General features: G+C 37.0%; 1 long non-coding RNA gene across 1 annotated transcript; it reads left to right on the forward strand.

The window, feature by feature from the left end:
* Window positions 6,380-7,255, forward strand: LOC110269971. Its single transcript, XR_002358857.1, has 2 exons — window positions 6,380-6,559; window positions 6,609-7,255. It is a non-coding gene; the product is annotated as an uncharacterized LOC110269971 (long non-coding RNA).

The following is a 10,996-nucleotide window of genomic DNA, read 5'->3' on the forward strand; positions in this document are numbered from 1 at the left end:
CGTCTGTCACTACGCCCAGCAATCGCGAGTTTGAAGCTCGTCACAGTCATTCAATCATTGAGTCCTACTCGGAATACCACAGACAAGGTTTAGACCTTCCGGATTCTCTTGAATGTCGCCATCATTCTAGCTTACACCACGAAGATTCTGGTTAAGAGGTCTAAGAGATACTCATTCAGTCTAAGGTAGAACGGAAGTGGTTGTCAGGCACGCGTTCATAGGGAATGATGATGATTGTCACGTTCCTCACATTCAGATTGAAGTACGAATGAATATCTTAGAAGCGAAACAAGATGAATTGAATAGAAAACAGTAGTACTTTGCATTAATCTTTGAGGAACAGCAGAGCTCCACACCTTAATCTATGGAGTATAGAAACTCTACCGTTAAAAATACATAAGTGAAGGTCCAGGCATGGCCGAATGGCCAGCCCCTCTGATCTAAGAACCAGGCGTCCAAAGATGGTCAAAAAGACGTCTAATACAATAGTAAAAGGTTCTATTTATAATAAACTAGCTACTAGGGTTTACATGAGTAAGTAATTGATGCATAAATCCACTTCCGGGGCCCACTTGGTGTGTTCTTGGGCTGAGCTTGAGTGTTTCACGTGTAGAGGTCCTTCTTGGAGTTGAACGCCAGTTTTTGTGCCAGTTTGGGCGTTCAACTCTGGTTTTGGATCCTTTTTTGGCGCTGGACGCCAGATTTGGGCAGAAAGCTGGCATTGAATGCCAGTTTACGTCGTCTATTCTTGGCCAAAGTATGGACTATTATATATTGCTGGAAATCCCTGGATGTCTACTTTCCAACGCAATTGGAAGTGTGCCATTTCGAGTTCTGTAGCTCCAGAAAATCCATTTTGAGTGCAGGGAGGTCAGAATCCAACAGCATCAGCAGTCCTTCTTCAACCTCTGAATCTGATTTTTGCTCAAGTCCCTTAATTTCAGTCAGAAAATACCTGAATTCATAGAAAAACACACAAACTCATAGTAAAGTCCAGAAATGTGAATTTAACATAAAAACTAATGAAAACGTCNCATGTTTGGCAAGTTGAACGCCAACCTCACATTCTCCGGACTAAAATCTAAGTATTTCCTCCGAACCATTGTAACATAGTTCTTTGGATCCGGGTTTTTACTTTGATCATGGTTCTTGGTGATCCATGCATTGGCATAGAACTCTTGAACCATTAGGATGCCGACTTGTTGGATGGGATTTGTTAGAACTTCCCAACCTCTTCTTTGAATTTCATGTCCGATCTCTGGATACTCATTTCTTTTGAGTTTGAAAGGGACCTCAGGGATCACCTTCTTTTTGGCCACAACATCATAGAAGTGGTCTTGATGGGCTTTGGAGATGAACCTTTCCATCTCCCATGACTCAGATGTGGAAGCTTTTGTCTTCCCTTTCCCCTTTCTAGAGGATTCTCCGGTCTTAGGTGCCATCAATGGTAATGGAAAAACAAAAAGCTTATGCTTTTACCACACCAAACTTAGAATTTTGCTCGCCCTCGAGCAATAAAAGAAAGAATAGATGAAGAAGAAGAAGAAATGGAGGAGAGGGAGAGTGGGAAGTGTTTCAGCCAAGAAGGGTATAGAGGGGTGTGTTGTGTGAATTTGATGAAGAGTGGAGGGCTTTATATAGGGAAGGGAGGGGGGGAAAGGTTTCGGCCATATGGGTGGGTTTGGGTGGGAAATTGGTTTTGAATTTTGAAGGTAGGTGGGGTTTATGAGGTAGGTTTATGGGGAAGAGTGGATGGATGTGAATGGTGAAGAGGTGATGGGGAAGAGAGATTGAGGTGATTGGTGAAGGGTTTTTGGGGAAGAGTGTTTGTGTGAAAGAGAGAGGTGAGAAGAAGTGAGAGGAGGTAGGTGGGGATCCTATGGGGTCCACAGATCCTGAGGTGATCCTGTGGGGTCCACAGATCCTGAGATGATCCTGTGGGGTCCACAGATCCTGGGGTGTCAAGGATTTGCATCCCTGCACCAATTAGGCATGCAAAATGCCTTTGCACACAACTCTGGGCGTTCAGCGCCAGGTTGGTGCCCATTTTGGGCATTCAACGCCCATTTACTAGCCATTTCTGGCGTTGAACGCCAGAACCATGCTTGTTCTGGGCGTTCAGCACCAGAAAGAACTGAAAAGGATCTTCAGATGGAAGTCCATGAAACTTGCAGTTCTGCTGCATCAGAGAAACTAATTGAGGTTTCAGCTCAAAGTTGTTTGCTCCAATGGCAGGAATGGAGATGCTTCTTCCATGTAAATTGGAATTAGGTGCAGTAAAGTCACCAAGCATCTTCCTTACATTATTATTATTTTCGGCTGCCATCTCCTCTGCCTGTTCGACTGAAACTGAAAGGTTATCTCTGGATTGTTGTAATTTAGCTTCTCTTAATTTTCTCTTCAGAGTCCTTTCAGGTTCTGGATCTGCTTCAACAAGAATGTTCTTGTCCTTGCTCTTGCTCATATGACAAAGAAGAGGGCACAGAAAAATAATAATAATAGAGATCCTTTATACCACAGTATAGGGATCCTTGTGTTAGTGGGAGAAAAGAGGGAGACAAAGAATGTAATGTAATGGAAGAAACACAACTGTAAGGAGGGTATAGATGTGAGATGAGATATTAGTAGATGAATAAATAAATAGAATAAGATGGGAGAGGGAGAATTTTCGAAAATAATTTTTGAAAAAGAGTTAGTGATTTTTGAAAATAGTTTTTGAAAAGGATTAGTAGTTTTTTCGAAAATTCAAAATAAAAATAAAATAATTAGTTAATTAAAAATTTTTTTTGAAAAAGGGGGAAGATATTTTCGAAAATGTTTCTTCCACCATTATTAAAGCCTTGTTGAGGCTTTTGATCCTTCCATGAGAAATTTGGGTGATTTTTCCATGATGAGTTATAGGTGTTTCCATAAGGTTCACCTAAATAATTCACCTCTGCTATTGTAGGGTTTTCAGGATCATAAGCTTCTTCTGCATAAGAAGTCTCTTGAGTACTGTTGGATGCAGCTTGCATTCCATTCAGACTCTGAGAAATCATATTGACTTGCTGAGTCAATATTTTGTTCTGAGCCAATATAGCATTCAGAGTGTCAATCTCAAGAACTCCCTTCTTCATAGGCGTCCATTATTCACAGGATTCCTTTCAGAAGTGTACATGAATAATCACAATTAATGACTTGATTCACAAGAAATCACAAGATATGATTCTAGAACTTAAAGTTTGAATCTTTCTTAACAAGCAAGTAACAAACTTGAAATTTTTGAATCAAAACATTAATTGTTTTTGTTATTTTTGAAAATTTGATTTAAAATTAAGAAAAAGGTTTTTGAAAAATATTTTTGAAATTTTCGAAAATAACTAAGAAGTTTGAAAAAGATTTGATTTTTGAAAAAGATTTTTGAAAAAGATAAGATTTTTAAATTGAAAATTTGATTTGACTCATAAAAACACTAGATTTTAAAAATTTTTGAAAAAGTCAATCCAAATTTTCGAATTTATGAGAGAAAAAGGGGAAGATATTTTTTTGATTTTTGAATTTTTATGATGAGAGTGAAAAACATGAAAATTATGCAATGCATGAGATTTTTAGATTAAAACAATGAATGCATGCAAGAATGCTATGAATGTCAAGATGAACACCAAGAACACTATGAAGATCATGATGAACATCAAGAACATATTTTTGAAAAATTTTTAATGCAAAGAAAACATGCAAGACACCAAACTTAGAATTCTTTAATGCTTAGACACTAAGAATTCAAGAATGCATATGAAAAATAATATACAACACAAGACAAAAAATCATCAAGATCAAACAAGAAGACTCACCAAGAACAACTTGAAGATCATGAAGAACACTATGAATGCATGAAATTTTCGAAAAATGCAAGATGCATATGCAAGTGACACCAAACAAGAACAAAAAATATTTTTGATTTTTTATGATTTTATGATTTTTTTTTTTGGTTTTTTTGAAAATTATTTAGTAAAAGAAAAATAAGGATTCTAAAATTTTTAATATGAATTCCAGGAATCTTGCATTCTTAGTCTAAAGCTTCAGTCCAGGAATTAGACATGGCTCACTAGCCAGCCAAGCTTTCAATGAAAGCTCCGGTCCAAAACACTAGACATGGCCAATGGCCAGCCAAGCTTTAGCATGTAAATCAGGAACAGCAGCAGGTGGATTAACAACAACTAGCTTGCTCTTGATAACAAATTGCTGCCTCAGTCCAAATAAATTTAGACATGGCTTTACAGCCAGCCAGGCTTCGCATGCTTCGTGAAACACTAGAATTCATTCTTAAAAATTCTGAAGAAAAATATATTTTTGAAAACAAATTTTTTTTTTCAAAAACAGGTGAGAAAATTTTGAAATATTTTTGAAAAATTTTTGAAAAGAAAACAAAAAGAAGATTACCTAATCTGAGCAACAAGATGAACCGTCAGTTGTCCAAACTCGAACAATCCCCGGCAACGGCGCCAAAAACTTGGTATGCGAAATTGCTACTCGGGTTGTGAATTGTTGTTCGAAATTGATTCCCTGGCAATGGCACCAAAAACGGATGTACAGGACCATGGTCTAAACATATCTTCACAACTTCGCATAACTAACCAGCAAGTGCACTGGGTCGTCCAAGTAATACCTTACGTGAGTAAGGGTCGAATCCCACGGAGATTGTCGGTATGAAGCAAGCTATGGTCACCTTGTAAATTTCAGTCAGGCGGATATAAAACAGTAATGGATTTTCGAAAATAAATAATAGAATAGGGATAGAGGTACTTATGTAAATCGTTGGTAGGAATTTCAGATAAGCGAATGGAGATGCTTTTCGTTCCTCTGAACCTCTGCTTTCCTGCTATCTTCATCCAATCAGTCTTGCTCCTTTCCATGGCTGGCTTTATGTGATACATCACCATTGTCAACTTCGGTCATCTCTCGGGAAAATGATCCAATGCCCTGTCACGGCACGGCTAATCGTCTGGAGGCATCACCCTTGTCAATGGCTTTATCTTATCCTCTCAGTGAAAATGATCAATGCACCCTGTCACGGCACGGCTATTCATCTGTCGGTTCTCGATCATGCTGGAATAAGATTTACTATCATTTTGCGCCTGTCACTACGCCCGGCAATCGCGAGTTTGAAGCTCGTCACAGTCATTCAATCATTGAATCCTACTCGGAATACCACAGACNCACAGACAAGGTTTAGACCTTCCGGATTCTCTTGAATGCCGCCATCATTCTAGCTTACACCACGAAGATTCTGGTTAAGAGGTCTAAGAGATACTCATTCAGTCTAAGGTAGAACGAAAGTGGTTGTCAGGCACGCGTTCATAGGAAATGATGATGATTGTCACGTTCATCACATTCAGATTGAAGTACGAATGAATATCTTAGAAGCGAAACAAGATGAATTGAATAGAAAACAGTAGTACTTTGCATTAATCTTTGAGGAACAGCAGAGCTCCACACCTTAATCTATGGAGTGTAGAAATTCTACCGTTAAAAATACATAAGTGAAGGTCCAGGCATGGCCGAATGGCCAGCCCCTCTGATCTAAGAACCAGGCGTCCAAAGATGGTCAAAAAGACGTCTAATACAATAGTAAAAGGTCCTATTTATAATAAACTAGCTACTAAGGTTTACATGAGTAAGTAATTGATGCATAAATCCACTTCCGGGGCCCACTTGGTGTGTGCTTGGGTTGAGCTTGAGTGTTGCACGTGTAGAGGTCCTTCTTGGAGTTGAACGCCAGTTTTTGTGCCAGTTTGGGCGTTCAACTCTGGTTTTGGATCCTTTTCTGGCGCTGGACGCCAAATTTGGGCAGAAAGCTGGCGTTGAACGCCAGTTTACGTCGTCTATTCTTGGCCAAAGTATGAACTATTATATATTGCTGGAAAGCCCTGGATGTCTACTTTCCAATGCAATTAGAAGCGCGCCATTTCGAGTTCTGTAGCTCCAGAAAATCCATTTTGAGTGCAGGGAGGTCAGAATCCAATAGCATCAGCAGTCATTCTTCAACCTCTGAATCTGATTTTTGCTTAAGTCCCTTAATTTCAATCAGAAAATACCTGAATTCACAGAAAAATACACAAACTCGTAGTAAAGTCCAGAAATGTGAATTTAACATAAAAACTAATGAAAACGTCCCTAAAAATAACTAGATCCTACTAAAAACATACTAAAAACAATGTCAAAAAGCGTATAAATTATCTGCTCATCACCTTTTCAGATATGTAAAGCAACATTTATCTAAATTTATTTGAAATTGTCTTTTTAAAAAGATATACAGCATACTTTAATAAAATTTAATTATTTAAACTAAATTTAATAAATAGAAAGAAAAGATAAGCTAATAAACTAATATATTGCATATATATTAAATTAAAAAGTTGTTTCAAATCCAACTAAATAAATTTTAAATTCATATACTTACAGTTGCCAATTCAAATCAAAATACACATAATAACTAAACCAAAAAAAAACAAATAAATGCCTAATTTCATCAGCTTCCGTTCTCTTCGTCAGTTCTTCCATAATGCCGATGTATGTCAGGGTTGATCTCCATAGTCTTCTTACTATCCATAATGCCTATGTATGTCAAGGTTGATCTCCATAGTCTTCTTACTAGATATGTAGCCAGTCATACCGTTATCTCTCAAGGCCTGAGCCTTCATAATCCTCTCCACATATTTGTAGTCTAACTATACTCACCAGTGACCAAACAACAAGTAACCTATTAAGCTAAACATCTTCGTATCATATAAAATACCAATCAAAGAATAAAACCATATTCAATTCTAAAGAAAACAATGACATAGTGTAAATGTAACACAATATAAGGACCAAATGAACATCACGACTTTCATCATTCTCAATCTGAATAAGGTAATAACATTCATCAACAACCAAATTATCATAAAACATAAAGGCAATAAAAGGATAAATAAAAAATTAAAATATACCAGAGAAAGGTTAGAAGTAGCATCTTCCAATATAAGTTATTTTTTTCCATTGTAATATGGTAATCCTCATCATGTGCAACTGTATTTATCTGCAAGTAAATAAATTTTTTTAAGGGCTTCAATATATTATAATTTGAGATTTTGCAATACTTTTTTAAATTAAAAAATAGAAAAAATGAGACTTAATCATCCATTTATCATTCAAATTATAAAATAGATTTTCTAAATCTAAACAATTTAATAGTAAATAACTAGCAACAAACCTATGGCTAGTTGAAATCAATGAACATGCCAATTAATCACCATGCCATGACTAATAAACTCCTCTAAAAAATTAGCTTACATTCAAAACACAATTACATAAGTCCTATATAAAACTTGCACATACCTCGAATTCTAAAAGAATAACACCCCTGACAATAACATCATGAGTTGGAAGAGGGAATTGAGACAACTTTGGTACCATGTAGAAAGAACAATAATAATTTAACTCAAATTTGAACTTCAACACTGAAATATAAGAATGAAAATAATATTTTCTTTTCATGTAAATAACCATGATAACTGTATTTTGAAAGATACTACAACAAAAATATTAGAATACCTCAAAAGGTTTAACACCCCATAAAAACACTCGCAGTCAAAATTGAGGCAAGCCATAAGCTCTAGCAGCAAGAATTCCCAAGCTCCGCCACATATTACATCAGCATCTCCCATCAAGACAACAATAATGATCTATATGACATCAAATAGCACTCAAAAGAAAACTAAAGAAAAAAAAAAGAAGACACCTTAAAACTAAAATTTTAATAGTGTCACAAACTCAAAAGAAAAGCCACTACCTAAAAAATGAAGATGCTTATTACCATATATTGATAAATGATAATTCAACCATATGAATATATGATCTATGAGGTGCCTAATACTATTCTCACATACATCATCATATAATTACTAGTCATATTATTTAACTTAGGTACCTAAATTCTAGCATCAATTTCTCTGAATGTTATGACTTTACCTATAGTATTTCCATACCAGACCAGCTTTTGAACTGGATCACCATGTTGCAAGCCAATCACAAGGGAAAGCTTGCTGGAAAGAGACATTCACAACAAGGGGTACTAACTAGCTCCTTTATCCACTTGAAGTCATTCCTCTTAACAAACTGGAGGAAGAGGAAGAAAGTCAGGAACAACATGTCAAGCTAATGACAGTAAACGAGCGTTTGTTGGGAGGCAATCCAACCAAAGGTAGTTTTTCTTTTCTAGTTATTTCAATAAAAGAGTTAAGTAGATTTATCTGTATTGCAAGGAGCTAAGTTTGGTGTTGCACACCAAAACAATTCAAGGGTGAATGTGAGATTCTAAGTTTGGTGTTCCACCAAAAATTTCATTAAAAGCACATTTCTACCTCAGCATGACTAGTTACTAGCTCCAACCAATCAGGGAAACTACTTAAACAATAGTTTAATTTCTAGTTCATAGTTTCTTTTTCTAGTTCATAGTTATTTTCTTAATAAAAGCACATGAGGTTTTCTGCATATGTCCAAATTGCTGCCTATTATATTTTCTATCTGCCTGACTAAGATCTACAAGATAGCCATTGCTTGCTCAATCCGACAATCTCTGTGGGATCGACCCTCACTCACCTGAGATATTACTTGGACGACCTGGTGCACTTGCCAGTCTATCTGTGCGAAACTTGCAGAGTTCAATTTCACGCACCAATAAACAGCTTCGAAACCTTAAATGTTTTCTCATACATTCTTCATATCAATTTACTGTTTGCCTTTAATTCTCTGAATTTACCATTTAATTCTTCACAACACTAAAACACTATTTTTTTACTTGTCTGACTAAGTAAATCACTCAACTATTATTGCTTGGTCCATCAATCCTCGTGGGATCGACCCTTACTCTCGTGAGGTATTACTTGGTACGACCCGGTGCACTTGCCGGTTAGTCTGTTTATCTTATCGCCAATGGCACCAAAGGGAGGTGAATCATCTTCACGGAGGAGCACAGCCTAAGGAATAAGATGACCACTAGGATAACTGAGGTGGTTGAGTTCCTTTCATTCTATTCCCCCTTTCACTATTATTATGTTATATTCCTGTTTTCTGCTATTTTGTTTGTGTGTCTTGATGCCAAGGCATCTTAGGCTAGTTTCACTAGCCTTTTTTCTTTTATTTTTAGTTGTTTTATGCATTTTCTTGAGCCTTAAGTAATCATTTGGGCCAAATAGTCATGCTTGTCTTAAATCATTCAAACATGAAGATTTTGATGCAAATTCCATGAGTTTTTTGTTATATTCCTTGAATGCTATGAATGAAAGATTTCTCATGAAATTTTGCAAGACTTTGATGCAGTTGTTTGGATGATTTCAGGGAAGAAGAGGCTAGGCAAGGAAGCAACAAAATCAATAAAGGAAGCTTGAATATCACATGTGGAGTTTAAGTTCCAGTTTAAGCTTAAACTGGAGCTTAAACGCCAAAACCATGAGAGCTAAGGAAATGCTGAAAGTGGCGTTTAACCTCCAGTTTAACCTTAAACTGGAAGTTAAACGCCAGAATTAGAAATGCACCAGGGAGCATTTCCACGTTTAAGCTCCAGTTTAACCTTAAACTGGAGCTTAAACGTGTTCGACTATTTTTTCTCCTCCAGGGTTGTTTTCTCATTTCCACGTTTAAGCTTCAATTTAACCTTAAACTGAAGCTTAAACGTGCTCGAGCTTGTGCCTCCAGGGAGTGCCAGCGTTTAAGCTCCAGTTTAAGCTTAAACTGGAGCTTAAACGTGTTATATGGAACAGCTTGACCATGCCTTCTTCAAAAATAAATAACTTGAGCTACAAAACTCCAAATGAGATGATTCAAAATGCATTGGAAAGAAGACATCTAGAGCTTTCCAAGCATATATGGCATGCATGGTGGATACTAAAAATTGAGGAAGAAAACAGCCCCGTAATGTGCATAGAAGAGCATAGTACCAACATGCAATCAGGCCAGCTGACCTCTTCACCTTCCATGGAGTATAACTCGAGTTGTAGAACTCCAAATGATGCGCTTCCAGTTGCATTAGAAAGTAGACATCCAGAGCTTTCCAACGATGTATAGAAGTATGGGGTGGACAATGCAACTGAGCTCCCAAAATTGGCATTTTCGAGCACGTTTAAGTGACTTAAACGTTGGCTTAAACGCTGTCAAACCAACCAGCAACCTTGTCACCTTCAATCAAGCATAACTTGAGCTATAGAGATCCAATTGAGGTGCTTCCAGTTGCGTTAGAAAGCTGACATCCATAGCTTTCCAACGAGGTATAATAGTCTATATTTGGCATCAAATTGGCAAGGTTGACAAGAGAACAAAGTGACAACTCAAGAAAGGGGGATTGAAGGGGAATCCAGCCCCTGAGGGGGGAGTTTTTACACATCGGGAGAGAACTTTGGATCATTTTTCTTTTAGTTTTGTAATTGAATTCAGAGCTATGACTCACTAAACCCCTTTCATTGGGTTAGGGAGCTCTATTGTAATTCAATGAATCAATAATAGTTTTATCTTCTTCTTCAATCTTTTCTCTTGAATTTTGTTAGAAAGCTTCTCGATCTAATTCCATTGGGTAGTTGTCTTGGGAAAGAAACTACCCATAATTGGAATCCTTCGGAACCTTGGGAAAGGAATGGAGGATTCATGCTAGAGAAGCTTTCTCACAGTGAATTGGATTGGGGTTTGGATGGATATTGTGACATGTAATCCTACCAAATTGTGGTTCATGAAACTGTGTGGTATAATCAGTGATCGAGCATCATCTCTTCTTATGAACATTTAAACCAAGGGATTGGGAATTTGTTTGTTTTTAGAGAGAATTGGTGAGCCAAGGGATTGGGATCCAATCATATAAGATTGCCAAGCAAAACTCAATAAATGCATTGGTTGAGGAAGGAATAAAAATGTTTTGATTCGGAGATCTCAATATCTCCTAACACCCAATGAATTCCCCATTTCTGATCTACCACTTTCTCTTTACATT

Source organism: Arachis ipaensis, chromosome B01 (genome assembly GCF_000816755.2).
Source record: "Arachis ipaensis cultivar K30076 chromosome B01, Araip1.1, whole genome shotgun sequence".
In the NCBI taxonomy this organism is placed as follows: domain Eukaryota; kingdom Viridiplantae; phylum Streptophyta; class Magnoliopsida; order Fabales; family Fabaceae; genus Arachis; species Arachis ipaensis.